The sequence below is a fragment of the Amia ocellicauda genome, chromosome 3 (assembly GCF_036373705.1).
Source record: "Amia ocellicauda isolate fAmiCal2 chromosome 3, fAmiCal2.hap1, whole genome shotgun sequence".
NCBI classification, from domain to species: Eukaryota; Metazoa; Chordata; class Actinopteri; order Amiiformes; family Amiidae; genus Amia; species Amia ocellicauda.
The window spans coordinates 57,087,908-57,100,292 of NC_089852.1; the positions used below are offsets into that span (position 1 = coordinate 57,087,908).

At 40.5% G+C, this 12,385-nt stretch overlaps 1 non-coding gene across 1 annotated transcript; it reads left to right on the plus strand.

The window, feature by feature from the left end:
• The first annotated feature begins 1,737 nt into the window (after positions 1 to 1,737).
• LOC136747394 (U5 spliceosomal RNA) lies at positions 1,738 to 1,852 on the plus strand. Its single transcript, XR_010816494.1, has one exon. It is a non-coding gene; the product is annotated as a U5 spliceosomal RNA (small nuclear RNA).
• The last annotated feature ends 10,533 nt before the right edge of the window (positions 1,853 to 12,385 follow it).

A 12,385-nucleotide genomic window follows, 5' to 3' on the forward strand; every position in this document is an offset into this window, starting at 1 on the left:
CAATGTGTAGCACAGAGTATAGTGTGCCTTTTGAAAGAAATGCAGACAGAGTGAAGCAGCTGATGACTGAGTATGTTCAGGTATGTTCAGTTTCAAGATGCCTCTTGTGAAAAATGGTTGTGAGAACCTGAACCTGAACACAGGGCTGATGGAAATTCAGAAGTACAGTAATCAATCCTTTGTTTTACACTAAGCCAGGTGAGGAACACTGCAGTTGACATTTTACTGTAGTTTTGTTCTTTTTTGTAGCTAATTATTGTTGCATGGCTTCAAAGAAACCTATGGTGTGATTTGATTGTATTGCATCAATACATTTCAGATTTTGTTCAATGATTCCACTGTGTCTGTAGTATTCTCTCTACTAGTCCTTTTACAGTGATGTATTTATGTGTAGTACCATAATGAAACATGTATCACATATTTTGTACTACAATATTTAATGATTGTACGAACAACTACACAGTGAAACTATCGGTATCTTTTGTGTGGGTGATCTAAATAAATGTTACTATGGTATTTCATGATAAATGAGTTATTTGAACCAACAAGTCTGCAAGTGCAAGGTTTCTTTAAAGATATGAATGCACAATGCAATGTTTTGAACATTGGACAGCCTGTGTTACAAGTGATGACCGTTTTGAGTTTTGTGTCTAGAGTTTTGAAAAATGACATCAAGGTTCTGAAATTAGTGACAAAGTGATTGTAAAAAACTGTATATTCATCCTATTTAATGTGCTCTTTTAAAATGTACTTTTCTTTTTTATGTTGCCATTTCTGTTCTACCAATGTTTCAGTTGTTAGCCAAAGATTGACAGAGTACATCTCATACACACAGGCCAGACAGCAAGGATTTCTTTTTGAAATTCAATTACAAATGCTGCATGAACTCATCAATACGATTAGAGCTCCTGAAAGCAATATAACTAACTCACTCTACAGCATCTCATTAGCAGTGAAAAGAAACCAAGAAAGTTGGGACAGTCGACTGTTTACCACTATGTAACATCACCTTTTCTTTTAATAACACTTATTAAGCACTTGGGCACTGAAGACACCACTTGGTTAAGTTTAGCAAGCGGGATTTTCCCCCATTCATCCATTATGCATTTCCTCAGCTGCCCAACTGCACAGGGCCTTCGTTGTCTTAATTTGCACTTCATAGTGCGCCACACATTCTCAATTCGGAGACAGGTCAGGACTGCAGGCAGGCCATGCTAGCACCCGCACTCTCTGCCTACGCAACCATGCGCTTGTAATCTGGGCAGAATGTGGTTTGGCGTTATCCTGCTGAAAAATGCAGGTACGTCCCTGGAAAAGACGATGTCTGGATGGCAGCATATGTTGCTCCAAAATGTGTACATCTCTTTCTGCAAAAATGGTGCCCTCACAGATGTGCGAGTTACATGACAGACAGACACTCATACACACTGTCACACCCACACACACACACACACTTTCACACAGAGACAGACACACAAACACAGAGACAGACACACACACTTACAGACACACACACACACACACACACACACTCACTTTCACACAGAGACACACAAACACATACACTTTCACACAGACACACTCACACACACACACACACACACACATACATATATAAGGAAAAGAAACAATACATTTAAAAATCACAAAAAGATGTAATAAAGTACAGAAAATCTAAATGTAATAAAATGTGATCTTTAATACACACAAATATGTATGGCTGGTCGGATGCGTCTTGGACTCGGGTTCCTCTTCATTACGTATAATGCTTTTTCCTTTTGCTATAGCTTTCCGTGGAGGGGATCGTGGGTGAGTTTGTACAATTCTTGGGAGGCTCTGCCTTGTTGGGGCGGAGCTGTGATCCAGGTGAACAGCAGATCGGACATAGGTGGGCATGTGGGCGGAGGAGGAAGGCCGGTCAAGCAAATAAGCTTGCTAAGGTACGCAGCAGCAGCAAACAGCCCCCCCATCCAGTCAGCCAGCCAGTCTGGCTGGCAGTTACTGAGTGGTTGACAGACGGCAAGCAACGGAATGTATGTGCTCTGTGATGTCATAGGAGTCAGCTGAGAGAGATGTTTGTGATGTCATCGCTGAGCTGGCTGGCTCTGTGTGTCTTGCTGGCTGTGTGTGTGTGTGAGAGAGAGAGAGACTTTTTGACTTTTATCAGACTTTATTGTCTGTTTGCAACACGCAATAATTCATACAAAAGAAAATAAATAAATAAAAAATAGTGTTCCCCTTTGTTTGTCTCCCCCCAACAAGCATAAACTCCACCACTGATCTGTACACTTTTAAAGAAAGCAACCCAATACACACAACAAAACAACCATCAAATACTAAACCCTATAAATGAATTACATAATAAAAACCAACTCCCCGTCATACAATTCACAAAGGGCATCATTAATACACCAGACCTGTTCAAAACTCTCCAAATCATTCATCAGCCTGTAATAGTTAAACTCTAGTCTGACTCTGCACTTGACCAGCATGGCAAACACTCTCACTGCATCCTCACTGCCCTCCCCACACACTCTGTTCTTCCTAGTCTTATATACGGCCATTTTAGCCTGGCCCAGCAAGAAGTTTACCAGCTGGTCCACATGTTTGGTCTTGCTGGTGTATCTCGCCCCTAAAATAAAAACCTTTGTGTTAAAAATCAGGTTAAGATCAGTAAAAAGACGAGTTAAAAGACTAAAAATGGGTGACAACCGAGAGCAAGTGCTAAAACAGTGAAACACGGTCTCTCTCTGAGGACAGAATGGGCAGGCGTCGGACACAGCAGGGTTAAGAACAGTAATAAAAGAATTGACAGCAAAAATGGTGTGTAACACCATCCACTGCAGATTGCCAGCTCTCTTATTGAGGGGGGCTTGTACAGGCTTCTCCAGGCGGGCGCAGTGTCTTCCCCCAGCCCCAGCCTGTAAAGTAATTTTAGGAATCACAAAGAAACAGTTGAAAGTGCTAAATAAGTATTTTGATGCACCATATTAATTTAGGAAATTTACATGTTGTCTTTCATCAGCTTCTGTATCTGATGGCTCCACATCACTGCCTGGATTGACAGCAACGACACTCTAAAAAAAGAAGTGTTAAGTTTGAGCATTCAGGACTTGTTTTGAAGATCCTGAATATCACTGGTCCACAATTTATCTGTGAAACTATGGGTTAATCTCCATATACAAAATACTTTTCACACACACTTTAAATTTACAACTAAATTTACATGTTGATGTCTTTCGTCAGCTTCTGTATTTGATGGCTCAATATAACTGGTTGCATTAACAGCAACGGCACACTACAAGAAAATAACATTATATTTAAACATTCAGGACTGGTTTAGCATCACCTTGAATATCCCTAGCCCTTGAGGTCGATTGTTATTGTGGTCTTCAAGACCAGTGCTTCTCAACCTTAGTCCTGGAGGAGGCCCACTGTCTGCTGATTTTCATTACAACAACATTGTAGGTTATATCAGTGACTGTGGTCCTAAAGTACCCCTATGCCTGCTGTTTTTTTTTCCAGTTGAGCTCTTAATTACCTAATTGGCTTAACTGAAGCCATTTAACCCTTTTCCCAGGTCTTTGGTTGTTGATGAGTTACAAAGAGCTGGATTGTGGCCCGCCATGACTGGAAGTGAAGAACACTCACTCTAGGCCTTTAACTTAATGTTCATATGTAGGGGCCTATCCATCTGATTTGTTTTTGCACATTTATTAACAGAAAAATTGATGGTATGTGAAATCATCTGAGCTGAAAAATATAATGTTCCACCAATAATAAAATAAATGTATTTATTAAAATTATAGAGATAATAGAATGTTCACAGATTATTAGTTCAGAAAACAAAATATTGTTTTATATCTTAAATAGAATTAACACTCAAATCAGTTGTAGGGTAAACAAGGTCTATTTTTTGGATTGATTTTATAATTATACATGTATGGCTGCATGAAGCTTACCTGAGAATCTGATATTTTAGTAACTTTGTTGCTTCTTGTTGGGTAGTCCACGTTTGCCGCCGTTCTTTTTCTGTAAATGTAAATCAAAAGGCAATAATTACATACTGTAATTAAAATATAAAAAGTATAAACATTGTATTATTATTTTTTTATCCTGTTTCTCCATCTCGATGCTGTTCTTTTTGGAATTGCATATCTAGGTTTACTTAAATACTGTTTATAAGATTGTAAACTCATCATCCAAATGTCTTCATTTGCCAAACTTTATGTAGTGCGCTTGCAGTTTCAGAAGATGAAAAAAAAACTGTAACTGATGGGATATGTAGTACTTTATACTCGAGTGGTCTATGCGATTACACCCTGTTGGTGTTATTAAGAACGCCAAGTACCAGAATGCAGAGCGGGACTGATTTTTGTGCCGTGACTTGTCGGCGGAAAAAGGCGCAGAAAAAACGGACGAGAAGGTGAAGGTAGTATGGCGGTGATGCACGCGTTGGTGAAGTGGGAAAGCGGGGTCGACAAAGACTCTTACAGCGTGATTCCCACTGCTTGCTTTCGCAATTTTGATTTATTCAGCATTGCTGATGATGACGAAGAGACGACTCGAAACTTCAGAGCAGAGTGGAGAGACACGAACAAACCTCCAAAAGGTGGATGGCCTGTCCATGAAGCGCAGATCATTATGACTGGTAACAATGTTTATTTAAAAAAAAAACATTAAAGTCTTTACATGCTATTTGATATATACAATCACAGTATATTTGAAATGAATGTTTAAGTTATTAATGTGTTGTACTTCTAACATACTCTTATAACATGGTAGGTGGTGGTGAGGGCGCTAAAAACTCGTCATACTTGACTGGCATTTGTAAGAACGATTTATTGTGTGTTGTGCTTTACAATAAAATCCCCCAAATCACAAAATAAATTAAACCAGATATAATTTAACTTCAGTTTTGATTCAGTGTTGGCTGTTCATCTTAATTTGTATGGTCAAAGCACAGTATTTTTATGACAAATAAATATAATCCCCAAATATCTGTGGACATAATGCAGGGTTTTATTTATTTTATTTTTATTTTAGGAAAAGAAGGCGAACTAAGAAGAAAACTTAATGACCTAACAAAAATGCCCTGTCCTAAAATGAAGAGAGTACCTAAACCAAACAAAAAACTTCAAATTTCAGATGATAGTGACCTTGATGAACCACAGTTACCGGTGAGATAATTACTGCAAATATTAAATAAATGTATTGCAGGATTGTTTTTTTTAAATCATATTCATATATATATATAATTTCATTTTAAACTCTTTTCCTCTCTGAATACAGCACAAAATAAGAAAGAAAACCGATGGAGCTTCAAGAATTAGATCCCGTCATATTCTACAGACATTTAAAGAGTCCAGTGAAGTTGAGCTACAGCAAAACGTTAAGCAGCTCGAAAAGGAAAACACAAGACTTAAAAATGAAAACCAATGTCTTCGAAACCGTATGGTTGATGGTAAGTTTTTTTATTTATAGCAAATAATTCCTTACCTTGATCAATGTTATTTTTCAGTAATTTAGATTCCAGAGTAATGTATTATAGTTGATCATACTGAAGTAATCTAGAACCACAATACAGACTCTAATAGTTTAATAATACTGATTATTAAATAAAGTTTTTCAACATAACTTCATAATCCTACATTAATGACTATATGCATTACATTAGACCTGGTAATTCTTGTATTTTATCTTTTTTATTTTTTTTGTAGCTAATGTTAATGACCTGCAAAAAGGTCAGTTTGCCAATAACATAGAGCAAGTCTCTCAAGTATAATTGCAGGCATTGATGGTTTTGTTTTCACTTTGTATTAAATATATTACTAGAAATGATTATCATTTAATACTAAGGTTTTTTTCTCCAGAGATTCCAGACCTTTTGGACAATCTGAAAAAAATTGTAACAAAAGCCACATTTATCAGCGATGAAGACAAAAGTGTGTCACCATCAAGTGGTTCTGACAGCCCCACAGCAAATTGTTCTGAATCTGACAAAGAATCACCAAAACAGGTATAACACTCTTGGTCTACAATATTACAAAGACAAGGTAAAAATATATATATTGAAAACAAATATTGGTTGTAAACAATCTAATGATGCTACATTATCAGTTATATTCATAGTTATAGTTGATAATAAGAATGTAATTGAATTATGGGTGTCACAGATTCACTGACTTTATTATGTCTGTAAATTAATAAACTTAGAATTGAGACATACTGTGGTCTTTAATAACACATTTCTGTAACAAAATCACAGCCTTACTGATAATGTATTCCACTTAACATAATATAAGAATAGTTTGGGGATAAACTTGTTTTTTATTTACCATTGTCTTTTAGGTGGAAATATTCCCAGGCACTGGAGTTTACATTGACAAACTGTCCTGGATCCTTGCAGAGAGGTGCAGCACGAATACGTCATATGCAAGAACCCTGACGGTTGCTGTCTTTGACTTTCCAACATTACTAAAGAGCAATCTTCGTGGTGGTGGCAGCAAGAGAGATCCAACTTCGGAGACATTAAGATCCTCATTGATGTTATTGAGGATCATATACAGCTGCCTTCGGAAGGACACGACGTGTTTCAGTTGCGGGGCTTTGCAGCCCAGCGGGACCCTCTTAATGCCGGACATCAGCTGCCCGAGCCGGTGCGGATGAACGGAGGGACGTTAGACAGCGTTACCTTCCGGGCAGGAGCAGCGAGCGGCAACACCGGGGTGAAAGTGTCGTCTAACACTGTGCCATTAGCCACTAGCTGATTGACCAGATCAGTGATTTTTAAGAAGATAACAATGGCAGCAGACTTGATATTTTCACACCCTGCTACCTCCCCAACCGCTAACACACACTGCTCTAGGGGGCAGAACTGCACCGGAGCGATCTTGACTCCATGGCGTCGGGTCAGTTTTTCAAAAGACGCATTCAGGGGGTCCGACCCCCCGACCCGGGAATAACTACCGGTACTCCCCCCTCCCCTCCCCTGTTCCCCCACAATAAGAAAAGCACTGAAAACAGAAGACAAAATAAACAAACTGAAAAAAGTAAAGCAACAAAAAAACGCAGCCAAAGGACAGAGCTCTCAGCAGCACTCCCGCTCACTGCAGACCCCTCCCACACACTCCCAGCTGAGAGAGAGAGAGAGAGAGAGAGAGAGAGAGAGAGAGAGAGAGAGAGAGAGAGAGAGTGTTAGTGTCTGTCTGTCTCTCTCTCTCTGTTGATGCATCATAGGGAACATATGTAACAATCTCTCTTTTTGTTTACCAAAAATGAGAATGAACGTATTTCAAGTGGGTGTTGCCTTGGTTGGAAACGTTTTAAGATTATTTATGAAGTGTAAAGTGGATTTGTCTCAGTTCTCCGTAGTTTTCAATGTATGTGCCATTCAGTAGCGTTCATGTTACAGATGTGCCCTATGCAGTGGTAGGGTCAATAAAATGTCAGTAAAACTTTATTTTAGCAATTATGGAGGGGAAGAACTGCAAATAGAGGGTCCCCACTAATTATCTAACTTACCAACAACGTTTCAAATTAGGTCTTGCGAAGCTGCCAAATAATGCTGTATAATCGTATGTGTCTTCATACACCGGCTGCTATAGTCTGATAGCTTTGATTATATATATATATATATATATTTTCTCGTGAACCACAAATGCTATTTGGTTGATTTTTACAGAGTATGTTATAAATACCATTCTTATGAAGCCTGACAAATTGTTTGCTGTAATTATGAATATTTTCAAATCATTTGTTTGTTTTTCCTAACATGTTACAAATGTTCCCTATGTGAAAGATGCATTATATCTTAATAACGTCTAAACAATTAAAGATATACAGATTATTATTTTCGGTAAAGTTATAACACATTGCTATTAACTATGTGTGTCAGTAAAAGTTTAAAAAATCCTAACAATTTTTTATTGATCCTGCAAAATAGGTGTTTAGGGAACATTTGTAACATTAGGGTTACGATTTGCCATAGACGCGGAATGAGTTTGATTGTGATGTTAAATGGGGTTTAAAGACGCAGTCGCCTCGGTGCTGATTACTATTGCTGTGTTTCTCCACTTCTACTCCATGCTTGGGAACGCCCACATCCAGTGACGTCAAAACCGGTGGAAAAGCAGGCCGGTTCAAAAAAGATCAGCTGGATCCCAGGCCGAGCAGCAGCTCCGGCTCCAGCACCGGCACCATGTCGCTGGAAAAGCGCTAAGTGAGCTCACAGTCAGCTCAGTGTAATGTCTGCTCTGGCGAGCTCACAGTGTGACCTAGTCGTGAGTTCACGTCTTCACTGGGTAGTCCTTGACAACTTAATTGACTCAATTATTGGGCTTAATTGGTCAAAATGACCATTGGTTGAAGGTACTCAGGGACTGATGTGTAGAGAGACTTATTAAACCTGCAGGATTGTGGTTTTCCCAGAACAGAATTAACCAGTGTAGCGTTATGTTGGGTGTATTCTGATAAGAGCATTTTAGCTCTGAGCTGAAGCACTGATCTAAAGAAGACCTCTCCCCCCCAAATTTATCAGATTTCCTTAACTCATCAGCATGTGAACTGGTTTACATCAAAGTGACAGTCTTGGGAGGATGGCACCGAGAATGGGCCAAATAGCTTGGAATCCCTGCTGTGAGATGTCTGGGGAAGGGGGCCTGTAGGAAATAAAAACTCTTTGAAATGGACGAGAGCCGAAATCCCGACACAGAGCTACGAACCCGTGCCAACCGGCATTTCCAAAAGATGGCATGGATTGACATCAGTCATAAATCAAGCCCCCCTCCAATAGGACACTGGGGGCTGAAGCCGAAATCCAATCTCACAAACTAAAGAACCAATCACCTATTGATCTGACAGGCGTATAAAGGGTAACGCACGGCATCTCTATCTCTCTCTCACCTAAACCAGTAACTCGCTGCCACAGCTCAACTTGTATCTCTGTTGCCAGAACCGGAACCAGAAACCAACTAAGTCTTTACCAGCAACAGAAGGGTTAAACTGGGAGAAGGAGATTGAGCCGTACGAAGAATTCTTTTAAAGGACTTTATTAAATAAAGAACTTTACAGACTGCGCTGCCCGCCTGTGCCCAGCCATCCAGCTGGACAATTGACTAAGTCGACTGAATACGAAAGTCATTTAAATAGCTATTTGAGTCTTAAGAAGGACTACCCAGTGAAGACGTGAACTCACGACTAGGTCACACTGTGAGCTCACCAGAGCAGACATTACACTGAGCTCACTGTGAGCTCACTTAGCGCTTTTCCAGCGACATGGTGCCGGTGCTGGAGCCGGAGCCGCTGCCCTTACCCGGTGGCTAACCCACCTCTATGTTACAAATGTTCCCTAAACACTTATTTTGCAAGATCAATAAAAAATTGTTAGGATTTTTTAAACTTTTACTGACACACATAGTTAATAGCAATGTGTTATAACTTTACCGAAAATAATAATCTGTATATCTTTAATTGTTTAGACGTTATTAAGATATAATGCATCTTTCACATAGGGAACATTTGTAACATGTTAGGAAAAACAAACAAATGATTTGAAAATATTCATAATTACAGCATACAATTTGTCAGGCTTCATAAGAATGGTATTTATAACATACTCTGTAAAAATCAAGCAAATAACATTTGTGGTTCACAAGAAAATATATATATATATATAATCAAAGCTATCAGACTATAGCAGCCGGTGTATGAAGACACATACGATTATACAGCATTATTTGGCAGCTTCGCAAGACCTAATTTGAAACGTTGTTGGTAAGTTAGATAATTAGTGGGGACCCTCTATTTGCAGTTCTTCCCCTCCATAATTGCTAAAATAAAGTTTTACTGACATTTTATTGACCCTACCACTGCATAGGGCACATCTGTAACATGAACGCTACTGAATGGCACATACATTGAAAACTACGGAGAACTGAGACAAATCCACTTTACACTTCATAAATAATCTTAAAACGTTTCCAACCAAGGCAACACCCACTTGAAATACGTTCATTCTCATTTTTGGTAAACAAAAAGAGAGATTGTTACATATGTTCCCTATGATGCATCTACAGAGAGAGAGAGACAGACAGACACTAACTCTCTCTCTCTCTCTCTCTCAGCTGGGAGTGTGTGGGAGGGGTCTGCAGTGAGCGGGAGTGCTGCTGAGAGCTCTGTCCTTTGGCTGTGTTTTTTTGTTGCTTTACTTTTTTCAGTTTGTTTATTTTGTCTTCTGTTTTCAGTGCTTTTCTTATTGTGGGGGAACAGGGGAGGGGAGGGGGGAGTACCGGTAGTTCTTCCCGGGTCGGGGGGTCGGACCCCCTGAATGCGTCTTTTGAAAAACTGACCCGACGCCATGGAGTCAAGATCGCTCCGGTGCAGTTCTGCCCCCTAGAGCAGTGTGTGTTAGCGGTTGGGGAGGTAGCAGGGTGTGAAAATATCAAGTCTGCTGCCATTGTTATCTTCTTAAAAGGCAGCTGTATATGATCCTCAATAACATCAATGAGGATCTTAATGACATTTTTAAATTTAAGATCGACAATACCGACTACGTCGTGTTCGCTACTTCGGAGTCCATGAAGTGTTTCAGGTGTGGGAGCGAGGGGCATGTCGTGAGGAACTGTCCCGAGCAGGACAGGGAGCGGGAGGAGGAGCGGGGCGACGCGGGGAGGAATAGAGACACCGGCCCGCAGCCACAGATGCAGCGGGCAGACAGAGATCGAGCCCCGGCGGAGGAGACAGTCGCCGGTCGGACCGATGGTACCACTGATGCCGTGACGGGGAAGAGCTGCCCGGAGGCGATGACGCACAGCTGGGGGACGGGGTCGAGGCAGCGGGGGATAGTGACGACCGAGACGCCGGGGGGAGATGGTGTTGAGGCGGTGCACGGGGCGCTGGTTAGTGACGAGGAACAACCTCAGCAGCCAGCAGACGGGCGGACAGACACACAGGGTGTAGCCGAGGAGGAGGCAGGGCCAGGCTCGGCGGTACAAGCCGAGGCGCCGGGTCGAAAAAACGCAATAAGAAGGTGCTGGGAGGGAGCACGGACGGTGTTGGTAAATAGTGGCAGTAAAAGAAGTGGTGGCACAGTAGTGAAGCTGGGGTAGCGAGCGGCTTGGTGGGGAAAGGTCCGGCTACACGCTGGAGCATCGCGGCAGCCACCGGGGACGCCTCGGGCTCGGAGTGACAGTGAGGGCGGCTTCACGGATTCCTCTCTCGCCTCCTCGTCCTCGGTGAGTCAGAGCTGCAGTGAAGGATATCAGGAGGTTTTTAGAGAAAACGAAGGGAAAGAGGTCTGTTGTAGTGGAGCAGTTTTTCCCAGATCGTGCACGCCTGCTGGCCTCTATTAAGTTTTTACAGAAACCCTGACCTATCAATTTGTACAGCAGTCACTGAAAACCATGGTTGGGGTCAATTCCTGTTTTTCAATTCCAATTCCTCCTACAAATCAATTCAAAATTCCAATTACTTTTTGCATTCACAGAATATTCTTTATTGGAATTGAATTGAAAAGGGAATTAAAAATTGAATTGGAATTGACCCCAACCCTGTTGAAAACAAAACAAAAAACACAGATCTGGTTCTTCAAATCTTCACTCTGGTTTCATTCTGTGTCGTCGTTCATTTATCTTGCTGTTAATTGCACCATCAATTACACTCTTTGGGGTACTGGGCAATTTTTTCAAGTTAGCCCCTAAAAAACATGTATCACATAGATTTAATGACTTGCACATAGATATATAAAAATCTTTTAATAAACATACCACATGTCTTTGAGAAGGGTTCATTAGTTACATATTGCCACAGTAAATCAACAACATTTTTGTGTGTGGGTGTATTTAAACGTTTTGGTGTATGCTCTTAAACTTGTCTTACACTAGTTCATAGTAAAATCTGTACTTGGCGAAGCAGCTATGCAAAGGCAGTCTTTTCTCCATTAATACCTTGCTTAAGCATTACATTGATGTGGCACAACTGGACTGAAATGTGAAGTATTTGCTCAAAAGTCAAATTTAAATGAGACATGAAAGTTTATATTGTCAAGGATCCCATGGCACTATTCATTATTATTATGTATTAATATGTCTGAAGCATTAATCCAAGGTGATTTACAAGGTGTTGTTGAAAGAGTGACGTGGCTGAATTCTAAGTCAGGCTTCCCTCAATCAGGTCTAACAAATTTGTTATGACTCCACCTTTACTGCTGTGTAGTAATCTGCTGGTACAAAATGGCTGCACCCCAGAGGGTGGTGGGTGAAGTGAGTCTGTAGAGCACTTTGGGATCTTTCCAGCTGCTACATGCAAGGTATTATTATTTATTAATAAATTAACTCTAGTCTCTGAAACTAAAACAAAGGCCAAAGGAACATTTCAAATGCTAACC